The sequence below is a fragment of the Chiloscyllium punctatum genome, chromosome 3 (genome assembly GCF_047496795.1).
Source record: "Chiloscyllium punctatum isolate Juve2018m chromosome 3, sChiPun1.3, whole genome shotgun sequence".
Classification (NCBI taxonomy): domain Eukaryota; kingdom Metazoa; phylum Chordata; class Chondrichthyes; order Orectolobiformes; family Hemiscylliidae; genus Chiloscyllium; species Chiloscyllium punctatum.
Window position 1 is genome coordinate 22,773,544 of NC_092741.1, and position 14,983 is coordinate 22,788,526.

Consider the following 14,983-nt stretch of genomic DNA (forward strand, 5'->3'; position numbering starts at 1 on the left):
GTACCAATTATCTACTCACAGAGCAGTATAAACCAATTACTCACAGAGCAAAAACAATCAATTACTCAGACAGCAATGCCAATCAATTACTCATGCAGCAATACCAATCAATTACTCACAGAGCAATGCCAATCAATTACATACAGAGCATATCCATTGAATTACACACAGAGCTATACCAATCAATTACACACAGAGCAATACCAATCAAATCCTCACAGAGCAATGCCAATCAAATACTCATGCAGCAATACCAATCAGTTACGCACAAGAGAAATGCAATGAACTCCCCACAGGGCAATACCAATAAATTAGCAATATCAATCAATTACCAACAGAGCAATACCAATCAACTTCTCATGGAGCAACACTAATTAATAACCCACCGAGCAATTCCAATCAATTACCCACAAAGCAAAAACAATTACAGATAGAACAATACCAATTACCCACAGAGCAATACCAATCAAGTACTAATGGAGCAACACTAATCAATAACCCACCGAGCAATTTCAATCAATTACCCACAAAGCAAAAACAATTACAGATAGAACAATACCAAACAATTACCCATAGAGCAATACCAATCAACTACTCATGGAGCAACACTAATCAATAACCCACCGAGCAATTCCAATCAATTACCCACAGAGCAATACCAATCAATTACAAAGAGAGAAAGTAGTAGCAATTATCTACTCGCAGAGCAATACTAATCACTTATTCACAGAAGTGCAAATCATTAATTACAGAGCAATACCAATCAATTACTCACAGAGCAATACCAATCAATTACTCACCGATCAATACCAATCAATTTCTCACAGAGTAATACAATGAACTACTTACTGGGCAATGCCAATCAATTACCAACAGAGCAATACCAATCAATTACCCACAGAGCAATACCAATCAATTACCCACAGCGTGATACCAGTTAATTACACAGACAGAAAGCAGTGCCAATTAATTAGTCACAGAACAATACCAATCACTTACCCACAGAAATACAAATCAATTATTCACAGGGCAATACCAATCAATTTCTCACCGAGCAATACCAATCAATTATTTACAGAGCAATGCCAATCAAATACTCTCGGAGCATTACCAATAAATTACTCACAGAGAAATACAATGACCTACTCACAGAGCAATATGAATCAGCTGCCCACAGAGCAAAACCAATCAATTACACACAGAGCCATACCAATCAATCAATTACACACAGAACAATACAAATCAATTACACATAGATCGATCCCAGTCAATTACAAAGAGAGAAAGCTGAACCAATTAATCAATCACAGAGCAATACCAAACAATTACCCTGTTTCCACACTGTAGGGAATCTAAATCTAATCTAATTACCAATCAATTACTCACAGAACAAAGCCAATCAATTACTCACTGATCAATGCCAATCAATTTCTCACCGAGCAATACCCATCAATTACTCACAGAAATATTAATCACTTACTCATTGAGCAATAAATTCACAGAGCAATGCCAATCAAATACTCTTGGAGCATTACCAATAAATTACTCACAAAGAAATACAATCTCAGAGCAATACTACTCAATTACTCACAGCATAATACTAATGAATTACCCACAGAGCAATGCCAATCAAATACTCACAGAGTGAAAGCAATGAAATACCCACAGAGCAATACCAATTAGTTGCTCACAGACAAATGCTAATCAATTACCCACTGAGAGAATAAGTTCATTACTCACAGAGCAATGTGAATCAATTACACACAGAGCAACCACAGTCAATTACACAGAGAGAAAGCAGTAACAATCAATTACCCACAGAGCAATACCAATCAATTACTCACAGAGCAATAACAATTACGCACAGAGCAATGCCAATCAATTACACGCAGGTTAATAGCAATTAATTATTCGCAGAGCAATACCAACTAATTACTCACATAGCAATCCCAGTCAATTACAAGAGAGAAAGCAGTATCAATCAATTACCCACAGAGCAATACTAACCAATTAATCACAGAGCAATTCCAACTAATTACTCACAGAGTAATAGCAAAGACCTACCCGCAGAGCAATACCAATCAATTACCCACAGAGCAATCCCAAAGAATTCTTGAAAGAGAAAGCAGTACAACTCAACTACTCACAGAGTAATACCAATCAATTACTGTCAGAGCAATACCAATCAATTACACACAGGGCAATAACACTCAATTACTGTCAGAGCAATACCAATCAATTACACACAGGGCAATAACACTCAATTACTCACAGACCAATACCAATCAATTATCCACAGAGCAATACCAATCAATTACTGTCAGAGCAATACTAATCAATTACACACAGGGCAATACCACTCAATTACTCACAGAGCAAAACCAAAGAATTACACACAGAGCAATACCAATCAATTAATCACAGAGAAATATCAATCAATTACACACAGAGCAATACCAATCAATTACTCACAGAACAATGCCAATCAAATACTCATGCAGCAATACCAATCAATTACTCACAGGGTAATACAATGAACTACTTACTGGGCAATGCCAATCAATTACCAACAGAGCAATACCAATCAATTACCCACAGAGCAATACCAATCAATTACACATAGATCGATCCCAGTCAATTACAAAGAGAGAAAGCTGTACCAATTAATCAATCACAGAGCAATACCAAACAATTACCCTGTTTCCACACTGTAGGGAATCTAAATCTAATCTAATTACCAATCAATTACTCACAGAACAAAGCCAATCAATTACTCACTGATCAATGCCAATCAATTTCTCACCGAGCAATACACATCAATTACTCACAGAAATATTAATCACTTACTCATTGAGCAATACCAATCAATTATTCAAATAAATACCAAGCAGTTACTCACAGAGCAATAGTAATCAATTACTCACAGCATAATACTAATGAATTACCCACAGAGCAATGCCAATCAAATACTCACAGAGCGAAAGCAATGAAATACCCACAGAGCAATACCAATTAGTTACTCACAGACAAATGCTAATCAATTACCCACTGAGAGAATAAGTTCATTACTCACAGAGCAATGTGAATCAATTACACACAGAGCAACCACAGTCAATTACATAGAGAGAAAGCAGTACACAATCAATTACCCATGGAGTAATACCAATCAATTACCCACAGAGCAATACCAATCAATTACTGACAGAGCAATAACAATTACGCACAGAGCAATGCCAATCAATTCCACACAGGTTAATAGCAATTAATTATTCGCAGAGCAATACCAACTAATTACTCACATAGCAATCCCAGTCAATTACAAGAGAGAAAGCAGTACCAATCAATTACCCACAGAGCAATACTAACCAATTAATCACAGAGCAATTCCAACTAATTACTCACAGAGTAATAGCAAAGACCTACCCGCAGAGCAATACCAATCAATTACCCACAGAGCAATCCCAGTGAATTCTTGAAAGAGAAAGCAGTACAACTCAACTACTCACAGAGTAATACCAATCAATTACTGTCAGAGCAATACCAATCAATTACACACAGGGCAATAACACTCAATTACTGTCAGAGCAATACCAATCAATTACACACAGGGCAATAACACTCAATTACTCACAGACCAATACCAATCAATTATCCACAGAGCAATACCAATCAATTACTGTCAGAGCAATACTAATCAATTACACACAGGGCAATACCACTCAATTACTCACAGAGCAAAACCAAAGAATTACACACAGAGCAATACCAATCAATTAATCACAGAGAAATATCAATCAATTACACACAGGGCAATACCACTCAATTACTCACAGAGCAATACCAATCAATTACATAGCAATACCAATCAATTAATCACAGAGAAATATCAATCAATTACACACAGAGCAATACTAAACAATTACCCACAGAGCAATACCAATCAATTACTCACAGAACAATGCCAATCGAATACTCACGCAGTAATACTAACCAAATACTCACAGAGCAATGCCAATCAAATACTCATGCAGCAATACCAATCAATTACTCACAGGGTAATACAATGAACTACTTACTGGGCAATGCCAATCAATTACCCACAGAGCAATACCAATCAATTACCCACAGCGTGATACCAGTTAATTACACAGAGAGAAAGCAGTACCAATTAATTAGTTACAGGGCAATACCAATCACTTACCCACAGAAATACAAATCAATTATTCACAGGCAATACTAATCAATTACTCACAGAGCAACACCAATCAATCAATCACAGAGTACAAAGAACAAAGAGAATTTACAGCCCAGGAACAGGCCCTTCGGCCCTCCAAGCCTGAGCCGATGCAAATGTACTGTCTAAACCTGTCGGTCAATTCCTAAGCATCTGTATCCCTCTGTTCCCCAACTACTCATGCATTTGTCCAGACGCATCTTTAATGAATCTATGGTGCCTGCCTCTACCACCTCTGATTGTAATGCATTCCAAACTCCCACCACTCTCTGTGAGAAGTACTTGTCGCATGTATCCCCTTTAAACTTTCCACCTCTCACCTTGAAAGCGTGATCTCTCGTTGTTGGATCCTTCACCCTGGGAAAAAGCTTGTCTCTATCCACCCTGTCTATAACCTTCAGGATTTTGTAAACCTCAATCAGGTCCTGCCTCAATCTCCTTTTTTCTAATGAAAAGAACCCTAACCTACTCAACCTCTCTTCATAGCTAGAACCTTCCCTACCAGGCAACATCCTCATAAACCTTCTCTGCACCCTTTCCAAAGCATCCACATCCTTTTGGTAATGTGGCGACCAGAACTGTACACAGTATTCTAAATGCAGCCGAACCAACGGCTTGTGCAATTTTAACATGCCAGCTCTTATACTCAATACCCCGTCCAATGAAGGCAAGCATACCATATGCCTTCTTGATCACTCTATCCACCTGTGCAACCTTCAGGTTACAATGGACCTGCACACCCAGATCTCTCTGCTCATCAACTTTTCTCAAGGCTCTTCCATTCATTGTATAATTCACTCTAGAATTAGTCTTGCCTAAATGCATCACCTCACATTTGTCTGGTTTGAAAACCATCTGCCACTTTTCCGCCCAACTCCCCAGTCAGGAGGCCTATATCCTCCTGAATTCTCTGACAGTCCCTTATGCTTTCTGCTACTCCACTAATCATCGTGTCATCTGCAAACTTGCTGATCATACCAACAGTGCCCTCTTCCAGATCATTTATGTATATTACAGTGGCCCCAGCACTGAACCCAGTGGAACACCACTGGTCACCTTTCTCCATTTCACCAGTTATTTATCCACCTAGCTAGAACACTCTGCACACCATGTGACTTCACTTATTCCATTAGTCTACCATGGGGAACCTTATCAAATGTTTACTAAAGTCCATGTATATGACATTAACAGCCCTTCCTTCATCTATCAACTTGGTCACTTCCTCAAAGAACTCTATTAAGTTGGTAAGGCACGATCTCCCCTGCACAAAACCATGTTGCCTATCACTGATAAGCCCATTCTTTCCTAAATATAAATAGATCCTATCCCTCAGTACCTTCCCCAGCAACTTTCCCACCAATGACGTCAGGCTCACTGGTCTGTAGTTACCCGGAATATCCCAACTCCACTTCTTGTAAAGGGGGACAACATGAGCAACCCTCCAGTGCTCCGGCACCTCACCTGTGTTTAAGGATGCCACAAAGATATCTGTCAGGGGCCCATCTATTTCCTATCTCCCCTCCCTCTGCAATCTGGGATAGATCCCATCTGGTCCTGGGGATTTGTTCACCTTAATAACCTCTAGCCCACCCAACACATCTTCCGTACTTATGTCAATGTGATCCAGACTAATCAAACTTCTATCTCTTACCTCAACATTCATCATGTTCCTCTCCTCAGTGAACACTGATGCAAAGTAATCATTCAGAATCTCACCTATTTTCTCAGGTTCGACACACAGCCTTCCTTTGTTATCCTTTCGTGGACCAACCCTTTCTCTAGTTACCACTTGCTTCTTATATAAGAATAAGGTGCTTTGGGATTCTCTTTAATTCTGCTTGCTAAAGCTTGGAGCATTACCAATCTATTACTCTCAGAGCAGTATCAATCAATTATTCATGGAGCAATACCAATAAGTTACACAGAAAAATATCAATCAATTACACAGAGCAATATCAATCAATTACACATTGACCAATACCAATCAATTGCACAGAGCAATACCAATCAATTACACAGAGCAGTACCAATCAATTACATGCAGAGCAATACCAATCAATTGATCACAGAGCAATGCCAATCAATTAATCTCAGAGCAATACCAATTAATTAATCACAGAGCAACCCTAATCAGTTACTGACAGAGCAACACCAAGCAATTACACACAGAGCTATACCAACCAATTACATAGAGCAATACCAATCAATCATACAGATGAATACTAAACAATTACACAGAGCAATACTAAATGTTTATAAAGGGAAATACCAAATGTTAACACAGGGAAATACCAAACAGTTACACAGAGAAAGCAAAGCCAAACAATTCTGGAGAGAGCAATGTTAAGCAATCACACACAGAGGAATAACAAACATTTCTACTTGGGGAATACCAAACATCGACACAGAATGAGCAATGCAAAACAGTTACTCAGACAAGGCAATACCAAAATGTTATACAGTGAAAATAATACCAAACAATTACACAGAGATAGCAATATCAAAACAATTACAGAGAGCAATTGCGAAAAATTCCACACAGAGCAATGCCAAGCAATTGTACAGCAAGAGCAACATATAACAATTACACAGAATTAGCAATACCAAAAATGAAATAAACTGAGAGAACAATGCCAACCAATTACTCAGAGAGACCAATACTAAATAATGACAGTACAATACCAAACAATTACCAAGATAGACAAAAAGCAAATAAATTACACAAGGAACAATTGAAAATAATCCAGCAGACAGTGTGATACCTAACAATGAGGCAGACATAGCAATAACAAGCATTTACACAGACTGTGTGATACCTAACAATGAGGCAGACACAGCAATAACAAGCATTTACACGTACAGTGCAATACCTAACAATGAGGCAGACACAGCAATAACAAGCATTTACACAGACAGTGCGATACCTAACAATGAGGCAGACACAGCAATAACAAGCATTTACACAGACAGGGCAATGCAAACAAAGGAAGCAACACCAAACAATTCCACAGAGAGAGTAACACCAAGACTTTACACACAGAGTGACTTCAAATACTTACGCAGACAGGACAATTATAAACAATTTCACACAGTCCTATGTTAAACATGGAGAGAGCAATAACAAAACATAACACACAGAGCACTACCAGCCAATTACACACAGAGCAATAAAGATATTTACACAGGGAGAGTAAAACCAAACAGTTACAAAGTTAAAAATCACACAACACCAGGTTATCGTCAAATCTGTTTATTTGGAAGCACTAGCTTTCAGAGTGCTCTTCCTTCATCAGGTAACAAGTGGGGCAGGATCATAAGACACAGAATTTATGGCAAAAGATCACAGCATCATACAATCAAAATGATATATTAAACAAGTCCAGATTGTGGTTAAGTCTTCTATCTTGTAGAATGGGTTGCAGGTTTTGGTTCATTAATATGTAAATCCCAGGACTTCTTTTAAGTCACATTCTCGAGATAATTTAAGGCACTGCTGAAATTTATTTCCAAAGACCCATGCAGATGGTCTCATCTGGGACCTTGAGTTCATGTCACACTACAGGAGATCCCACTACACTATAGACTCACACACACAAACACACACATTCACACACACTCTTACACAGACACTCACGCAAACCCTCTGTCATTCATATGTTCTATCTCCAACACACACCCATGCACAACCCACACACACACCCTCTCAACAGCCTTATACTCCCGTCACAATCACGCACTCACTCTACAAAGCATGCACACATGCACACTCACACACAAACACACAGTCTCTCACATACACTGGCGCGCACTCACACACTCTCACATGCACACAGTCACACTCTTTCTCCTGTCTCCCTCACATATACACACAGACACACACACAGACACACACACACACACACACACGTATGGGGTGAGTTTGCATTTGCAGAATTGTGGTTGCAGATGCATTCAATCTGCAGGCAGTCAATGCAGGCAGTCAATTCATATAACATCTTATAAATTCCTACTTTGGAAATAAAACCAGTCTCACGCAAGATTGGGGTTCAGACAGACTCGAACCTTACACCTTTAATACTTTGTCTGAGGTGAGATGTCTTTTTTTATATAAAACATCCAGTTATCTCGAGAATGTGACTTAAAAGAAGTTCTGGGATTTACATATTAATGAACTGAAACCTGCAACCCATTCTAAAAGATGAAAGACTTAAGAGCAATCTAGGTTTGTTCAATATATTATTTTAATTGCATCACACTGCGATCTTTTACTATAAATTCTATGTCTAAAGACCCTGTGTTATTAGTTGCCGGATGAAGGAGGGGTGCTCCGAAACCTAATGCTTCCAAATAAGCCTGTTGGACTATAACCTGGTGTTGTGGGATTTTTAACTTTGTACACCCGAGTCTAACACCAGCACCTCCAAATCAAAACAATAATACAGTCAGTGCAATTGCAAACAATTACACACAGACCAAAACCAAACAACTAGACACATGTAAAAATAACAAACCATTGCACAGAGAGAGAGAGAGACAGTGTAACGGAGCAGTATGAAAAAATTACTCAAGTCGAGCCATTACAAACAAGTACATGGAGAGCATCACCACACAGGAACAGGCGGAGCATTATCAGATAATTGCAAAGATTATGCAGGCAATTGTTTGGTATTACTCTGTGTATGAATGTTTGGTCTTGTACTATGTGTAATTGCTCAGTATATAATTGGTATTACTTGGCCTGTATATTTGTTTGATCATGCTCTGACTGTATATCTTTTTGCTATTGCTCTGCTTGTATATTTGTTTGGCATTGCTCCATCTGTCTGTTCATTTGGTAATGCCCTTTCGGTATATTTATTATGTGTTATTCTGTCTGTATATTAGTTTGGTATTGCTCTGCCTGTATATTTGTTTGGCGTTGCTCCATCTGTGTGTTTGTTTGGTAATGCTCTTTCAGTATATTTGTTACATGTTGCTCTGTCTGTATATTAGTTTAGTGTTGCTTTGCCTGCATATTTATTTGGTCTTGCTCTGCCAGAATTTTCATTTGGTATACCTCGGCATGTATATTTGTTTGGCATTACTCAGTCCATAAATTTGTTTGGTATTTATCCGCCTGTATATTTGTTTGGTATTTCTCCGTCTGTATATGAGTTTGCTGTTGCTTTTCCTGCATATTTGAAAGGTATGGCGCTGCCTGTATATTCATTTGGTATACCTCGATATGTATTTTTTTTGGTATTACTCAGTCTATATATGTATTTGGTATTTCTCTGTCTGTAAATTTGTTTGGTATTGCTCTGTCTGTAAATGGTTCAGTGTTACTCTGTCTGTAGATTTGTTTGGTATTCCTCTGCCTGTATATTTCTTTGGTGTTGCTCTGTCTGTATATTCATTTGGTATACCTCTAAATGCATATTTGTTTGTATTACTCAGTCTATACATTTGTTTGGTATTTCTCTGTCTGTAAATTTGTTTGACATTGCTGTTTGCAACTGTTTGGCAATACTCCCTCTCACTGCAAAGTTTGGTACTGCTCTGTCGATGTAATTTGCAATATTCTGTGAGCAATGTTTGGTATTTGCTCTGTCTGTGCAACTGATTGTTGTTGCTCTGTCTGTGTAACTGTTTTTGCTTTATGTGTATAACTGTTTGGTATTGTTCTGTCTGTGTCATTGTTTGTTGTTGCTCTGTCTTTGGAACTGTTTGTTATTGCACTGTCTGTGTAACTGTTTGTTATTGCTCTGTCTGTGTAATTGACTGTTATTGCTCTGACCATGTAACTCTTTGTTATTGCTCTGCCTGTGTAACTGTTTGTTCTTGCTTTGCCTGTGTAACTCTTTATTATTGCTTTCCCTGTGTAACTGTTTGTTATTGCTCTGTCTGTGTAACTGTTTGTTATTACTCAGCTTCTGTAAATGTTATTGTTCTGAACTGTGGACATGTTTGTCAATGCTCTGCCTGTGTGTTAATGCTCTGCCTGTGGAAAAGTTTGTTATTGCTCTTTCCTTGTGACTGTTTGATATTGCTCTGCCTGTGGAACTGTTTGTTGATATTCTTTCCATGTGACAGTTTGTTATTGCTCTGTATATGTAACTGTTTGTTATTGATCTGCCTGTGTAACTGTCATTGTTCTGCCTGTGTAGCAGTTTGTTATTGTTCTGTCGATGTAACTATTTGTTGTTGCACTCTCTGTGTAACTGACTGTTATTGTTCTGACTATGTAACTTTTGTCATTGCTCTGCCTGTGTAACTGTTTGTTATGGTTCTGTCTGGATACTGTGTGTTTCTGTCTGTGTAACTGTTATTGCTCTGGCCGTGTAACTGTCTGTTATTGCTCTGTCTGTGTAACTGTTTGTTATTGCTCTGTCTGTGTAACTGTTTGTTATTGTTCTGTCTGTGTAACTGTTTGTTATTACTTTGTCAGAGGCAGTGGAGGCCCAGTCTCTGGATTCATTTAAGAAAGAGTTGGATAGAGCTCTCAAGGATAGTGGAATCAAGGGTTATGGAGATAAGGCAGGAAGAGGATACTGAATAGGAATGATCAGCCATGATCATATTGAATGGCGGTGCAGGCTCGAAGGGCTGAATGGCCTACTCCTGCATCTATTGCCTATTGTCTATTGTCTATTATCCACGTAATGGTCATTGCTCTGTCTTTGTAACTGTTTGTTATTGCTCTGCCTGTCTAAGTGTTTGTTATTGCTCTGTCTGTGTAACTGTTTGTTATTGCTCTGTCTTTGTAACTGTTTGTTATTGCTCTGCCTGTCTAAGTGTTTGTTATTGCTGTGTCTGTGTAACTGCTTTTTACTGCTCTGTCTGTGTAACCGTTTGTTGTTGCACTCTCTGTGTAACTGTCTGTTATTGCTCTGACCATCTAACTCTTTGTCATTGTTCTGCCTGTGTAACTGTCTGTTATTGCGTTGTCTGTATAACTGTTTGTTATTGCACTGACTGTGTACTGTGTGTTTATGCGCTGTCTGTGTTACTGTTATTATTCTGCCTATCTAACTGTTTGTTATTGATCTGTCTTTATAACTGTTTGTTACTGCTCTGCCTGTGTAAGTGTTTGTTATTGCTCCATCTCTGAAACTGTTTGTTATTGCTCTGCCTATGTACTGTGTGTTAATACTCTTGTGTAGCTGTTTGTTATTGCTCTGCCCGTGTAACTGTTTGTTATTGCTCTATCTGTGTAAGTGTTTGTTATTGCTCTGTCTCTGTAACTGCTTGTTATTGCTCTGACTGTGTACTGTGTGTTAATACTCTTCCTGTGTAACTGTTTGTTATTGCTCTGCCTGTGTAACTGTTGGTTGTTGCTCTGTCTGTGTAACTGTCTGTTATTGCTCCGACCATGTAACTCTTTGTTATTGCTCTGCCTGTGTAACTGTCTGTTATTGCGGTGCCTGTGTAACTGTTTTTTATTGCGTTGCCTGTGTAACTGTTTGTTATTGCTCTGTCTGTGTAAGTGTTTGTTATTGCTCTGTCTGTGTGATTGTTTGTTATTGCTCCGCCTGTGTAAGTGTTTGTTATTGCTCTGCCTGTGTAAATGTTTGCTCTTGCTCTATCCGTGTAACTGTTTGTTGTTGAACTCTCTGTGTGACTGTCTGTTATTGTTCGGACCATGTAACTCTTTATCAGTGCTCTGTCTGTGTAAGTGTTTGTTATTGCTCTGTCTGTGCAACAGTTTGTTATTGCTCTGCCTGTGTAACTGTTCGTTATTGCTCTGTCTGTGTCACAGTTCGTTATTGCTCTGTCTATGTAACTGAAAATGTGTTGCTGGAAAAGCGCAGCAGGTCAGGCAGCAGCAAGGTTCTGGAAAATCGACGTTTCGGGCCCGAGCCCTTCTTCAGGAATGAAGAAGAAAGGCTCATGACCTAAAGAAGGGCTAATGCCCGATACATCGATTCTCCTGCCCCTTGGATGCTGCCTGACCTGCTGTGCATATCCAGCAACACATTTTCAACTCTGATCTCCAGCATCTGCAGTCCTCACATTCTCCTGCCTGTGTAACTGTTTGTTATTGCTCTGTCTGTGTAACTGTATTTACTGTTCTGTGTGTTTATGCTCTGTCTGAGTAACTGTTATTGCTCTGCCTGTGTAAATATTTGTTATTGCTCTGCCTGTGTAAGCGTGAGTTATTGCCCTGTCTGTGTAACTGTTTGTTATTGCTCTGTCTGTGTAATTGCTTGCTATTGCTCTGTCTGTGTAACTGTTTGTTATCGCTCTGCCTGAGTAAGTGTTTGTTATTGCTCTGCTTGAGTAAGTGCATGTTATTGCTCTGCCTGTGTAAGTGTTTGTTATTGCTCTGTCTGTGGAAGTGCTTGTTATTGCTCTGCCTGTGTAAGTATTTGTTATTGCTCTGTCTGTGTAAGTGTTAGTTAGTCCTCTGTCTGTGTAACAGTTTGTTATTACTCTGCCTGTGTACGTGTTTGTCATTGCTCTGCCTGTTTAACCGTTTGTTATAACTTTGTCTGTGTGAATGTTTGTTATTGCTATGTCTGTGTGACTGATTGTTATTGCTCTGTCTGTGTAAGTGTTAGTTATTGTTCTGCCTGTGTAAGTGTTTGTTATTGCTCTGCCCGTGTAAGTGTTTGTTATTGCTCTGCCTGTGTAACTGTTTGTTATTGCTCTGCCTGTGTAAGTGTTTGTTATTCCTCTGTCTGTGTAACTTTGTTATTGCTCTGCCTGTGTAAGTGTTTGTTATTCCTCTGTCTGTGTAACTTTGTTATTGCTCTGCCTGTGTAAGTGTTTGTTATTGCTCTGCCCGTGTAACTGTTTGTTATTGCTCTCTCTTTGTAACTGTTTATTGTTGCTCTGCCTGTGTAAGTGTTTGTTATTGCTCTGCCTATGTAAGTGTTTGTTATTGCTCTGTCTGTGTAACTGTTTGTTATTGCTCTGTCTGTGTATATGTTTGTTATGGCTCTGTCTGTGTAAATGTTTGTTATTGCTCTGCCTGTGTAACTGTTTGTTATTGCTCTGCCTGTGTATGTGTTTGTTGTTGCTCTGTCTGTGTAACTGTTTGTTATTGCTCTATCTGTGTAAGTGTTTGTTATTGCTCTGCCTGAGTAACTGTTTGTTATTGCTCTGCTTGTGTAAGTGTTTGTTATTGCTCTGTCTGTGTAACTGTTTGCTATTCCGTTGCCTGTGTAAGTGTTTGTTATTGCACTGCCCGTGTAAGTGTTTGTTATTGGTCTGTCTGTGTAAGTGCATGTTATTGCTCTGCCTGTGATCTGTTTGTTATTGCTCTGTCTGTGTAACAGTTTGTTATTGCTCTGTCTGTGTATCTGTTTGTTATGGCTCTGTCTGTGTAACTGTTTGTTATTGCTCTGTCTTTGTAACTGTTTGTTATTGCTCTGCCTGTCTAAGTGTTTGTTATTGCTCTGTCTGTGTAACTGTTTGTTATTGCTCTGTCTTTGTAACTGTTTGTTATTGCTCTGCCTGTCTAAGTGTTTGTTATTGCTGTGTCTGTGTAACTGCTTTTTACTGCTCTGTCTGTGTAACCGTTTGTTGTTGCACTCTCTGTGTAACTGTCTGTTATTGCTCTGACCATCTAACTCTTTGTCATTGTTCTGCCTGTGTAACTGTCTGTTATTGCGTTGTCTGTATAACTGTTTGTTATTGCACTGACTGTGTACTGTGTGTTTATGCGCTGTCTGTGTAACTGTTATTATTCTGCCTATCTAACTGTTTGTTATTGATCTGTCTTTATAACTGTTTGTTACTGCTCTGCCTGTGTAAGTGTTTGTTATTGCTCCATCTCTGAAACTGTTTGTTATTGCTCTGCCTATGTACTGTGTGTTAATACTCTTGTGTAGCTGTTTGTTATTGCTCTGCCCGTGTAACTGTTTGTTATTGCTCTATCTGTGTAAGTGTTTGTTATTGCTCTGTCTCTGTAACTGCTTGTTATTGCTCTGACTGTGTACTGTGTGTTAATACTCTTCCTGTGTAACTGTTTGTTATTGCTCTGCCTGTGTAACTGTTGGTTGTTGCTCTGTCTGTGTAACTGTCTGTTATTGCTCCGACCATGTAACTCTTTGTTATTGCTCTGCCTGTGTAACTGTCTGTTATTGCGGTGCCTGTGTAACTGTTTTTTATTGCGTTGCCTGTGTAACTGTTTGTTATTGCTCTGTCTGTGTAAGTGTTTGTTATTGCTCTGTCTGTGTGATTGTTTGTTATTGCTCCGCCTGTGTAAGTGTTTGTTATTGCTCTGCCTGTGTAAATGTTTGCTCTTGCTCTATCCGTGTAACTGTTTGTTGTTGAACTCTCTGTGTGACTGTCTGTTATTGTTCGGACCATGTAACTCTTTATCAGTGCTCTGTCTGTGTAAGTGTTTGTTATTGCTCTGTCTGTGCAACAGTTTGTTATTGCTCTGCCTGTGTAACTGTTCGTTATTGCTCTGTCTGTGTCACAGTTCGTTATTGCTCTGTCTATGTAACTGAAAATGTGTTGCTGGAAAAGCGCAGCAGGTCAGGCAGCAGCAAGGTTCTGGAAAATCGACGTTTCGGGCCCGAGCCCTTCTTCAGGAATGAAGAAGAAAGGCTCATGACCTAAAGAAGGGCTAATGCCCGATACATCGATTCTCCTGCCCCTTGGATGCTGCCTGACCTGCTGTGCATATCCAGCAACACATTTTCAACTCTGATCTCCAGCATCTGCAGTCCTCACATTCTCCTGCCTGTGTAACTGTTTGTTATTGCTCTGTCTGTGTAACTGTATTTACTGTTCTGTGTGTTTATGCTCTGTCTGAGT